The 12,851-nt window shown below is 42.6% G+C and overlaps 1 long non-coding RNA gene across 2 annotated transcripts in view; it reads left to right on the forward strand.

The window, feature by feature from the left end:
- The first annotated feature begins 1,426 nt into the window (after nucleotides 1–1,426).
- The window catches only part of LOC144799418 (uncharacterized), a 139,060-nt gene continuing 127,635 nt past the window's right edge, over nucleotides 1,427–12,851 (forward strand). For both annotated transcript variants that reach the window (XR_013603813.1, XR_013603812.1), the window contains exon 1: nucleotides 1,427–11,012. This is a non-coding gene — a long non-coding RNA (uncharacterized LOC144799418). The remainder of the gene's footprint in view (nucleotides 11,013–12,851) is intronic.

Consider the following 12,851-nt stretch of genomic DNA (forward strand, 5'->3'; position numbering starts at 1 on the left):
TATAATACAGTTTTTTTAAAAGATCGATATTATTACATCAATAGCAATCTTAGTAGCAGAAAAGCGCTAGAGAGCACAAGATACCTCCGGCTTCCGCCTCAGAGGGAAAACAACAGAAACCTCGGGAAATGAGAAGCCTCGCCCTTAAATATCCTGGGAGGGCGGGAAGGGCGCAGAGCTATCCCGCCAGCCTTCCTTTCCCAAGATGGCGCCTAAAGTTGTGCAATGGGGTTCCCAGCGCCTGATAAGGGCGGCGCTGAGGGATGCCGTGTAAATAAGCCTCAGGCGAAGTAGTCTCGCACCAAGGTGGGGGCAGGTATTAAAAACGCACAGTTAAAATATAATACAGTTTTTTTAAAAGATCGATATTATTACATCAATAGCAATCTTAGTAGCAGAAAAGCGCTAGAGAGCACAAGATACCTCCGGCTTCCGCCTCAGAGGGAAAACAACAGAAACCTCGGGAAATGAGAAGTCTCGCCCTTAAATATCCTGGGAGGGCGGGAAGGGCGCAGAGCTATCCCGCCAGCCTTCCCTTCCCAAGATGGCGCCTAAAGTTGTGCAATGGGGTTCCCAGCGCCTGATAAGGGCGGCGCTGAGGGATGCCGTGTAAATAAGCCTCAGGCTTATCTGGTACCCTTTTCCATTCGAATTCCTGAAGGTAGATCTCCACAGCCTACGGCACTGAATCCCCTTAGGCGGAAATGGGCGACCTTTTCCCAGTCCAAGTTCTGCGAGGCGCTGACTATTGGAGGTAACCCTGGGGGGGATGACGCAGACATGGCTAACACCCATCTCTGTAAGCGCATCAATGATGCGCTAGATTGTACTGCTCCTCTGGCAAAAGCCAAACCTGGTGGCCGCGTTCAAAAAACCACCCCATGGTTCAATGATGAACTACGCGATACGAAAATCGCATTGAAGAGAGCCGAGAGACTATGGCGCAGGGCTCTCTCCAAAGATACTAGAGATGCCTACCTAGCTGAGAGACGACTTTACCATGGCTTAATCAGGAAGTCTAAAGCTGTATATTACGCTACCAGAATTAGTGAAGCTGGTAACTCGACGAAAGAGCTATTCTTGCTCTATAAAACTCTTGCAAATGGAAAATCAGCCACCATTCCTGATTATTGTTCGCCCGAGTCCTGCGATAGGATCGCAGATTTTTTTGCGGAAAAGATATCAAAAATCTATTCCGCATTTCCGATTCAACCCATTAATGGGGCAGAATTTGTGGAAAGCCCAAGGGAATGGGGGGAAAAACTTAGATTGACCAATTTTGCCACCCCGCCCACAGAAGATCTCTTAAAAATCTGTAGATCTGTAAAGTCGGGGTCTCCACGGGACCCTACTACACCTAAATGCCTAGCAGACAGCCTAGTGGTTTTGGAACCCTACATCAGGCATCTACTGGACGTGTTGTTATGAATGAAATTGAGTCCTTAACATAGGTACTGTCTCAGAGGCACAAATCCTTTGTGTCACAGAGACAAGCAGGCCCTTTCAGAGACAGGCAGGCCCTTTGACCTAGATTAGCCCTCATTTCACAATAACGAGCAACAGAGAGGCTGTCCCCTTATCTGATCACTGTGTGCTCTGTGCACAGAAGACGGTCCATCCTAAATACGTAATCTCCATGTCCAACAGTGACTAACCTACGTCACAACACATTCTTGGAAACAGGCCAAGAACACATCTTCCTCTGACCAACATTACGTCAATCCAAGACACCTATCCAGTATAAGTATACCTCCCTTTGCCCAAGCAAACCAGAGGAGACAGAGACTTCCAGGCCGACACTCTGCCCGAGGCGCTGCAACCTGCGTCATGCCACAGCTCCAGTTGGCAGAGGTCCATCACCCATCTGTGGGTGTCCAGCTCAAGATCAGGATGAAGTCCCAGTAAGGTAAAGGGGTTAGACTAACTCCTAGGGGGGTTCTTGGCTCTCTAAGACCTACACACATGCTAGGTACACTTAGGTACATCTAGTTAGGCATAATAGGAGTATAGGCTTTATCTTAATGCATTCTGTATTTCATGTATTTGTTCATTACTATTGCAAAATGGTATAACTATACAAAGCCTTTTTATTTAACTGCACTGCTGGCCATAATTCTCTGCTACTGTCCAACAGTTGTCGCAGCACATATAACCAGTACTAGAAGAACAACTGTGCAATAAATTTTATTGTAAACACACCCAACTGTTTCTTCTATGTACTTCTCTGAGATGAGTGACTGAATGAAAAGTAGTATATTGTTTCCATGATCCTGAGGGATGTGGGTTTTATGTTATGTGGTTGCCAGAAGCTATTCCCTTCTTGTCTTCAAGAAGTTTCTAGTGGCCTCTGAGCTAGCTGGTACACAGTAATTAAGTTTAATATACATAAGAGGGGCATACAGACCTCAGTCCTATGCCAAGCCTATCGTGTATGTTATTCCAATGCGCAGAACCTATAAGGGATATAGGAACTACACTACATGGCGCCCAACGTGATTGCGGACTTATTTAACAGTAGAATCTGAGTAATTCAGTCATGCTTATTCTCAGAGACCCTACTCACAAAACGCCAGAGACGTCTGGAGTGGGTAGGCACAAAATTCCGCCGCAGCCGAGTAGGCAAACCTCCTATGAAGAAGCTGTTGGTTAATCAAGCTTGAAGGAAAAAGTTCCCGAACAATTGTGCCTTTTTAAAACCTTATCTGAAAACCCTTTTTTAGGACATTTTGTTTTCACAACACAATGTCTGCAGAGGCAGCTGCTTCTGTCACTGGGACACAGGTCTCAGACGACAAAGAGGAAGCAAATGCAATACATTTTGCACCCAAAATCAGGCATGGACTCACACAAAAACACCTCAGACATGATTTAACAGACCGAGGAGTTACAGTGATAATTATAGAGGCACACGAAGATTATCAAACAGATGTGTTCTATTCTTGGGTTATATTCCCAGCAGTACATGCAATAACTCAGACTTTTCATTCTTACATACATGAAAAAGTCCCAGCGGTCTACACTCCTTTTGAAGGAGATTAAGATTCCGCTCACTAACCAGAATCACAATTTCTGGTTTAATGGCGCCCTACAAACAAATAAATAAAACCAGGCTCAGTCCACTACGTAGACTAGGAGCTACATGGCTGACATTAGCCTGCTACACACAACATCCTGACATTGATATAATGCCACAAGATGCACTACTCTTACAACACAAAGAGTTAGTGAAACTCTTACAGAGTCATGACACAACTCGTCATGAGGACACTTGGTGTCCAGCCCACAGTAGCTACAAATAATACAGCTCCTACACAGAGCAGCGCTTCTAAAATCACTCCGCAAAACACACACACAGTAATGGGTAAACTGCCCATGAAATCTGAACAGATTCCTTTCTGGGTAGCTCAGAAAAACACCCAGTTATAAAGCAGTATTTCTAAATACCACACCATTTGAAAGCATATAATACTATCACTCTGCTTGCCCATAGGGATATCACCACAGTTAGAGGACTGCACCAATTGGGGTGCAGTCTTTGCTGCCATATATACCAGAACTCATGGTATTCCTTCCTTAGCAGTAATTCCAGATGTCTTACGACAGATACAGAACAAGTAAGGAGCTGAACCAGCTCTGAGCTTAGGTATGAAATTACTAGGTAATTATGACCAGGTATCAACAATAATACTAGCTAACATTAAAGGGGAAGCAGCTTCAGTGGCGATCCGTCAACACCTAAGAGAGGTCAGTCTTATAGACCAACCACAAGAACTTCCCAAAATAATTAAAACTGCATATGCAGAACTGGGAAGGGACAGTTTGGGTGGAAAAGCTTTTAAAAATCACAGCTAATGGGCAGTCCTGAGAAGGACACTTCTAAGCAGACACATACTTCTTCTAAAGAAGTGGGAAAATAATTTAAAAAAAACATTTTTCAGAAAAGATTCTCAGTCCCAAGGTAGGTCTCCTCAACAGGAGCCCTCTGCAAAGAGGTATAACCTTTGGAATAGGGATAATATTAGGAAAACTGCAGTGCTTAATTTGTATAAAAAAAAGTAGTACAGGGGCTCTCAGCAGGAGGACACTAGAGCTTGCACCACCGGTTGCCCCTGGCAGCTCTGCCAATGACAGTACCTACACACTACTAATCATCACACTCTTAAAAGTGTGACAATTCATACTATTACAGGCCCCCCAAAGCTTTAAAAATGGCTTTGGAGGCAAATACTACTAATTGCAAATTTAAATTTAAATAATGAACAGAAGTTGTTGTGCTAGTACCTAAATTGGCAGACATCACTACCATGTGGCAGACAGTCATAGGCCCCCGGCACAAATTAAGCACTGGAAACCTGACAGGTATCAGGATACTGATACAAATTCCTCCAGATATACAACACAGGGAGTGAAGGAAAGTCAGCACACAAAGAAGAGCGCAAGCAGTCCAGGGACCAGCACGCTCAGGACTCTTCTAAAACAGAAGACAAGTCACACCTCAATTTAAAAAATAAAACAACACTTATCTTTACTTTAAGAAGGCAATGATTTGCGAGATTTCTTAATGGGACCTCGCAAACCACGTCAAAAACGTTTTATATACGCCGGTATATGTACTGCATACAAGGAGGCATGGAAAGTGACGCAAATAGAGACTGCGGAAAGAATACGAGAGATTGATCGTATTAATTTAGAGAAAACACTCTCTGTAGTAGACAATGGTTTAACAACTCTGTCCTCCAGAATATATTCATTGGACACCATTGTATCATATGCAATTGATATAATAGAACAAGACTTGCAAATGTTACAACATGGCCAGTCTCAAATACGATTTTCCAGTTTCAGTATTGTCTGCAGCATATACCAGAAGGCCTATATGAGAGGTTGGGTAAAGAATACATTAAGTCAACATGGACTTTACCTTACACTACATAAAGGGAAAGAAGTAGTCCTTAGGGTCAACAACTGCAAAAATTCACTAATTGGTACACTTTTGTGCAAAGGTATTAATTTACACAGAGCCTGTGATGGTCCTGCGAATAACCTTTCATGCCATCTGCACGGGACTCCCTCCACAGTGATAGAACCAGTTTTCAGGCAACTATGTCAGGGAGCGCCTAAAGGGAGAAAGTATATTTTTCCTGAATTTTGCAACCATGTTCCCTGTTGACCTTAGACATGCATAATGCACAGGAGTGGGCAGTGGCCCAAGCTCCAGCAATGTATAAAAATCACGCTGGATGGGATGAAGGCTCAACCCACCATGTGATCCTGTTAATAGTTTCACCACTTGCACAAAGACACATGCTGTCCAACATGCAGATAGTGCCGCATTAGAGAATAACATTATGCCGGAGAAAATAAAAATAAACACTTGTTATCTCAAATGGATGTTTCTGTCAAACTATAGCACATGAAAACAGGTACCTAACAGCATTTAGTATATTAGAGTCCCAGAGACAATGTTTTGTCATCTCCCCCGTGGGTATAAGAACAGCTCAGGAGTATTTTCTGAAAGAATTACTGAATTGCTAAAGCACTTTGATGAAGAAGTGTTGTCCTATATTGTGTGATATTTGTCTAAACGGACAACCTTTTGGGGAAACACTTGACCAGGGTGAGTACCATTATTATGGGATTGGCCTCTGGGGGCTACAAATTTAATTTCGAGAAATCAGAAATTGCCCACCTCAGTATTCTATTGTTGGGATATGAGCTTTCAAGTAAAGGGAAAAGCCTGGCAGCTAACTTTTTTAAAAAAAGTGTGCACTGCTCTAGCCTCCAAATACATTAAACAACTTCATATCAGTACTGGGATTCCTAGATTTTGGCAGAACATACATTTTTGATTTCACAAACCTTTCTACGACATTTTTCAAACATGACTTTTCAGTCAAACACTGGACATAAGAACACACCAATATTCTTTGTTCACACCAGGAAGATATTATTGCTTCCGAATACATACACAGACGTGTAAACTGGCACCTATTGGTACTCAGTATCATTTTGGGTCAATTTGGGTACATTTATTTTAACTTTTAATAAAGGTGAAACTGTACCATTCACATACGATTCTCATCTGTACACAAACACAGAAATGAGTTTTAATTCAACAGAAAAATAAATAAATTCTGACAACCATTCAGGCTGTAGCAAAAGAAAGAGCACTGGCTAAGGGGAAGAGGCATGATTGTTGTCACCCCAGTACATGGGCTAGCATTCCTAATGCCAAAGCCTTACATCCAGAATGGATACAAAGAGCTATCTCTTTTGCTGCATCAGACTTTGAATGCAGACTTGATTCAAGTTTAAAAACACAGGCATTCCTGCAATATGAAAAAGAACACCATCTACCAAATGAAATCTTGCCTCTAGATCAGTATGAATTTTAATTTACACTGATGGGTCTGCCCCACCGGCCGCTTTTGTTAAAGATCAGATGCTGGATGGCAAGTTCCGTCCTCATTGCAGCAAAAAAACTACCTCTAGGTAATAGCATGGCTTGGTTGGCAGCTTTTAAAGTCCTGATACTTGCACCTTTAAACACGGATCGAGAATTCCCCACACTCATTGTGTGCGATTCCTTTTACTGTGTGCAATAATATAATAAAAATGTACACCTTTGGGAACAAAATGGGTTTAAAGATGAAACAAGGTGGCACAATTAAAATACAAAATTATGGGAACAGGTAGTGGAGTTGAGAAACGACCTACCAAAAACTCACGTGATTAACACACTGAGTCATCAACGTGATGGCGTGCACGTTGAAGGGAATTCATTGGCTGTTGAAGCCACAAAGGGGGGCTGTTCACACAGCTTCCATAGCTGCGCACACTCGTCCAACAACGAGAATAGACGGTTAGAATATGGTGGCTGTAATTGCTTCACGCAAAGCAGCACAGCAGTGCCTAAGAAATTTCCACTCAAATACTCCTACAAGTTAGATGCAAATAACATTCCATATGCTCAGATTCCTGGAGTGGGGGATAGAGTATTTTCAAAATATGGATAGTAGGCAGGAATTAATCATTTAAAGCACACAAGGGCTTGGGATCCGCGCATTCAGGGGTAATAGCTACTATTTCTTCATTGCAACAGTGCTATTGCTGGCCTGGGATCAGAAGACAGACTATTGGCTTTGTCTTGAACTGCAACATCAGTAAACAAATGCCAGGCTATACCATCACAAGACCCGCGCAGGTCCCATAGCTAGACAGCCTCAGACTGTCCACTTGATCGTGTCGTGTAAAGGACCACTGCGGCCCCTCACATTTTGAGGTGGCTTAAAAATATATCTTAGTGGCAGTGGGTCCTTGCTCAAGTTTCCTATAAGTATGGCCTCAATACTTGGTTGACGCTCAAAACTGTTATAGAAAGATTTGCGAGTCCACAACAGGAGATACGCAATCAACGTTACACCCTGACTGTGGCCCCACACTTGGCTCTCGAGCCTGCTGAGAGGCCATGGAAGGGATGGATGCAGTATTGCGGTACTCCTCTCCAACGCCATCCTGAGGGAATTAAGGTAGAGGAGAGGAAGGACTGGGGCATAGAGCAATCCTTAACAGCTAGGGTATTAGGTGGGGTATTAGTGGGGTCAAACACTTATATAGATTCAGGGGGAAATACACACTCAGCCAAGAAGCTCTCTAGGAGGTGTCACCTCATTTACAAATATGGGAACCTGATCATACATGTGAAGGCACAGTGGCGGATGACAACCATTCTGTATCTATGATCATTTGGCTGTTTTACAGGAACTAAAGGAAACAAAGAAACAAACAAAGATTCTGTCAAAGTGAAACAGGCCGCCACTGGGAAGTCGAGGTAATCACGGCAAGTCCTGTCTGAATCCAAAAGTCATGGATCTGGGCAGAGAGAAAAAAAGATCGCGGACACAAAGGAATTTGGGCCCTCATACAGAAATACATGTGCCACTACTTAAAGTGAAAGGAACAAGAACTGAACTTTTGCCGCATCCTGCCGTGATAAAAACACCAGATTCGTTTCAAATGAAAGAATCAACCGAAACCTCTGTGGCCAATACTGAGCAGTAGGCCTCGTGAATTCCACAATAGTAGACGTCCCTCTCACTACTATTCCAGAAATTCAAACTGAAAGGCTCATCAGGTTTGAGCAATCAAATCCATGGAGTGGGGGACTATGCAACAATGCAATGGAACCAGTTCTCCTTGAACCAACCTTTCAAATTAAAAATAAAAATCAAGACTACACTCAAGTTGCAATTTGGCCAAAAACAAATGTGTACACCAACGTTTTTTTCAACAAAAGCACCTATTAATAAAAGCTTCTACGTTTTCTCAACAAAAACATCAAATAAAAAAGGCTTCAATGTTTTTCAACAGAAGCATCAATTAATAAAAGCTTCAAAGTTTTTCAACAAAAACATCAAATAATAAAAGCTTCAAAGTTTTTCAACAAAAGCATCAAATAATAAAAGCTTCAAAGTTTTTCAACAAAAACATCAAATAATAACTTCAGCATCTGAATGTTTTTTCAGCAAAGACATCAACTATTAATTTCAACATTTCAAGGTTTTCAACAAAAACAGCAAAAATAACTTAAACTAAATACGATGCAATTTCAGCAATTGAACTTACAGCTGCTGGCTATTTCATGAACTGTGATACGTTTTCCATGGCTCCACGTGAACAGGAAGCGACAGCCAGCCCAAAAACAAACAACAAACATACAAGTACTAACTTTTGAACCTTTTCCTTTCCAAAAGATACAGACCTGGCTTCTCCATGAATAGAACTATGGGGTATTTCTGGGTTCATCTTTTTCTGTTCTGGCTTTGCTTAGAGCTAGCTTTTAGTATGACTCTTAGTGGACACTTTCTACAACACAGGAACTACATAAAACTGAAGCCACGTCCATTTTCAATTCAAATGCAAAAGAGACTTATAAATGTATTCGACCTGAACAAACCTTTATATTCTAAATGATGTACTTAATCATCCAGTTTTTAATTCTGATTAATGTATTTTGAACTTTCATTAATTTTCATTTATTTTTATCATGCATTCAGTGATGTAATTACATTCAGTACATTTTTCTGAAAATTGGGTTACTGATACAGGGTGTAATATGCTGTCTGTTTTAAGAATAATTGCTACATTTTCAGATCATGAAATGTTAGAGATGTATTCATATTGCAATGCTTTATACCTGTTACCTACATTAAGGTTATCAACTCCTACAAAATTGAAATGCATCTAGAAATGTGGTTGTTTAAACACCAGTAGGAACGTTGCCAAACACCACCATACATACATCAGCAGCTTTAGATGCTATTTACAACACAACAGGACAGACCCAGTTAGGAAAGCATGGGTGGTTTGGCCTTTTGACACAAATACATGTCACAGAAATGATTCCTGAACGTCACCAAGGGACTCAGTATACATAGGCCAGACCTACATAATGTGCAGATAACATCCAAAAGTTTCCTTTATAAAATTCAATGCTTAAAGGCAATCTGAAAACCATGCTTGTGCAGCATCTTTTAATTTTTCACTTTACATCAGCTAAAGAAATATTTTTTTCCTTTTTGAAAAATGGCACTCTTAAATACAGACTGCCCCTTTTTCCTTTTTGATAAATTCGGTCTTTCACATACAAGCAGTGTGATACACCTTGGGAATACCTCGAACAGGAACTATGCCTCTCATGGTTTCTAATTTAAAAGACCAGTCTGACAAGACTGCAACTTACCTGTTCTTGCAATAGAAAATGTGCATCTTTCTGACACCTCCAAAGGAAAACGCCAGTGGCAATTACCACCATGCAGGGTCTGCTGAAGTCCCATGCTTGGCTGTGTCCCAAGCGTATTCCCATCAAACCAAAGCATTCCTTGCAAATCCAGTGGGTGCCTTGTGCTTCATTTAGCAACACCAGGTATGGATTGAGACCTCATCGGCGAATATGGCTGAAGGTGAGGTACGAGTAAATCCAGGCACACAGGTACAATCTTCAGCACCGGCTGCCTCAGAACAAGCAACTGGCAGCACTGTCTTTCTGTGCTTCCACAACGACTATGCGAGGTATTAAAAAGGTCTGTTCACTGCAGCAAATGGCTACGAGAAATGTTGTGACTACCAGCACTTTTTATCTCTAGTTCTTCAAAACGTGTCCTGAAACATATTTTTTCTGTTATTGTTTCAACTTTCACCGAGTGTTTTGAGCTTTCCCTCTAAATGACTTTTTTAAAGAAAGCATGGTATTCTGAAAAAAGCATGAAAGAGTTTTCAATTTTATAAACAGAAACTTTTATAAGTCACTACTTACTCTAAAGAGTATATATATCTTTTTTAATGACACTATAGATTTTTCCTGTCTCTACAGAGTCTATAGTAATTTTACATATTTTAACAGCTGCTATTTTTTTCAGCTCATAAAACTCTCATGCAACTACCTGCCAATTATATGCTAATGCCTATTTTAGTCACGTAGTTTGCTTTTAATGGGTTATTAACTCTTGTCCATAGATTGGAGTGGGTGTTATGAATGAAATTGAGTCCTTAACATAGGTACTGTCTCGGAGGCACAAATCCTTTGTGTCACAGAGACAAGCAGGCCCTTTCAGAGACAGGCAGGCCCTTTGACCTAGATTAGCCCTCATTTCACAATAACGAGCAACAGAGAGGCTGTCCCCTTATCTGATCACTGTGTGCTCTGTGCACAGAAGACGGTCCATCCTAAATACGTAATCTCCATGTCCAACAGTGACTAACCTACGTCACAACACATTCTTGGAAACAGGCCAAGAACACATCTTCCTCTGACCAACATTACGTCAATCCAAGACACCTATCCAGTATAAGTATACCTCCCTTTGCCCAAGCAAACCAGAGGAGACTAGGACTTCCAGGCCGACACTCTGCCCGAGGCGCTGCAACCTGCGTCATGCCACAGCTCCAGCTGGCAGAGGTCCATCACCCATCTGTGGGTGTCCAGCTCAAGATCAGGATGAAGTCCCACTAAGGTAAAGGGGTTAGACTAACTCCTAGGGGGATTCTTGGCTCTCTAAGACCTACACACATGCTAGGTACACTTAGGTACATCTAGTTAGGCATAATAGGAGTATAGGCTTTAGCTTAATGCATTCTGTATTTCATGTATTTGTTCATTACTATTGCAAAATGGTATAACTATACAAAGCCTTTTTATTTAACTGCACTGCTGGCCATAATTCTCTGCTACTGTCCAACAGTTGTCGCAGCACATATAACCAGTACTAGAAGAACAACTATGCAATAAATTTTATTGTAAACACACCCAACTGTTTCTTCTATGTACTTCTCTGAGATGAGTGACTGAATGAAAAGTAGTATATTGTTTCCATGATCCTGAGGGATGTGGGTTTTATGTTATGTGGTTGCCAGAAGCTATTCCCTTCTTGTCTTCAAGAAGTTTCTAGTGGCCTCTGAGCTAGCTGGTACACAGTAATTAAGTTTAATATACATAAGAGGGGCATACAGACCTCAGTCCTATGCCAAGCCTATCGTGTATGTTATTCCAATGCGCAGAACCTATAAGGGATATAGGAACTACACTACAGTGTCTTTCAACACAATGACCGTGCCTGAAGATTGGAAAAAGGTGGTGGTCCTACCCCTTAGGAAGAAACCAACTATCAGTTGTGATCAACTTGAAAATCTGCGGCCTATCTCTCTCCTACCCTACTTGGCCAAAGTGGCCGAAAAAACGGTTAATATGCAACTAATGGATTTTGTGGACAAAGCTGCCTTATTGCACGACACCCAATTTGGCTTCCGTCCTCGCCATTCAACGGAATCGGCGCTCCTGATGGCGGTGGAGACCCTACGGCAGGGAGTGGATGAGGGTCATACTATGGCCCTCATCCTATTGGACCTGAGTGCGGCATTCGACACTGTAGCTCATTCCACCTTGCTACAGTGTCTGAATAGCGGAGGAATAACTGGAGCCGCACTCCAATGGATCCAATCCTTCCTGACTGGAAGAAGCTTCCAAGTCCGCCAAGGTGACCACTATTCCAGAGACATAGGATTGGGTCAGGGCGTTCCTCAAGGATCGTCCCTGAGCCCAACCCTTTTAAATCTTTATGTCTCCCCAGTGGCTCAGATTGCTGTTGGTCATGGATTGCAAATTGTATCCTACGCCGACTACACGCAGCTGGTTGTCTCCCTCTCGCGTGCACCCGGCCTTGCCATGGACAGTTTCAGGGCCTGCATGCAAGATCTTGCAACCTGGATGTCCACAAATTGCCTGAAATTAAATGGCAACAAGACCGAGGTGCTCGTGGTGGGGGGGAACCCATCTGTCTGGTCGTCGGCGTGGTGGCCCCCATGCCTAGGTGAGGCCCCAACACCCCGACATGAAGTAAGAAATCTTTGGGTCTGGCTTGATGCAGACCTGTCTTTCGGGCCCCAGATAGACAGGGTGACGGGCATCTGTTTTAGTGTATTAAAAAGTCTACGGAAGGTCCTAGCTCTCCTCCCCATGACCGCCCGCAGAACCCTGGTGCATGCCCTTGTCACAGCACGCATGGACTTTGGTAATCTGCAGTATCTGGGAGCAACCTGTAAGGCAATCAATCGCCTACAGGTGCTTCAGAATGCTGCAGCCCGCCTCATACTAAAGCTTCCAATAAGATCGAGCTCTAAAGCTGCCCTTCAGACCCTCCACTGGCTGCCGGTAAGGAGCAGAGTTGATTTTAAATCCCTATGTACTTGTCACCGCATTCTTGCTAAGAAGGCGCCTGCACCTCTCCAGAACCTAGTCACCAGGTATGCTCCATCTCGCGCTTTGCGCTCCTCACATGGAGGCCTATTAAAGGTCC

The sequence above is a fragment of the Lissotriton helveticus genome, chromosome 12 (assembly GCF_964261635.1).
Source record: "Lissotriton helveticus chromosome 12, aLisHel1.1, whole genome shotgun sequence".
NCBI classification, from domain to species: domain Eukaryota; kingdom Metazoa; phylum Chordata; class Amphibia; order Caudata; family Salamandridae; genus Lissotriton; species Lissotriton helveticus.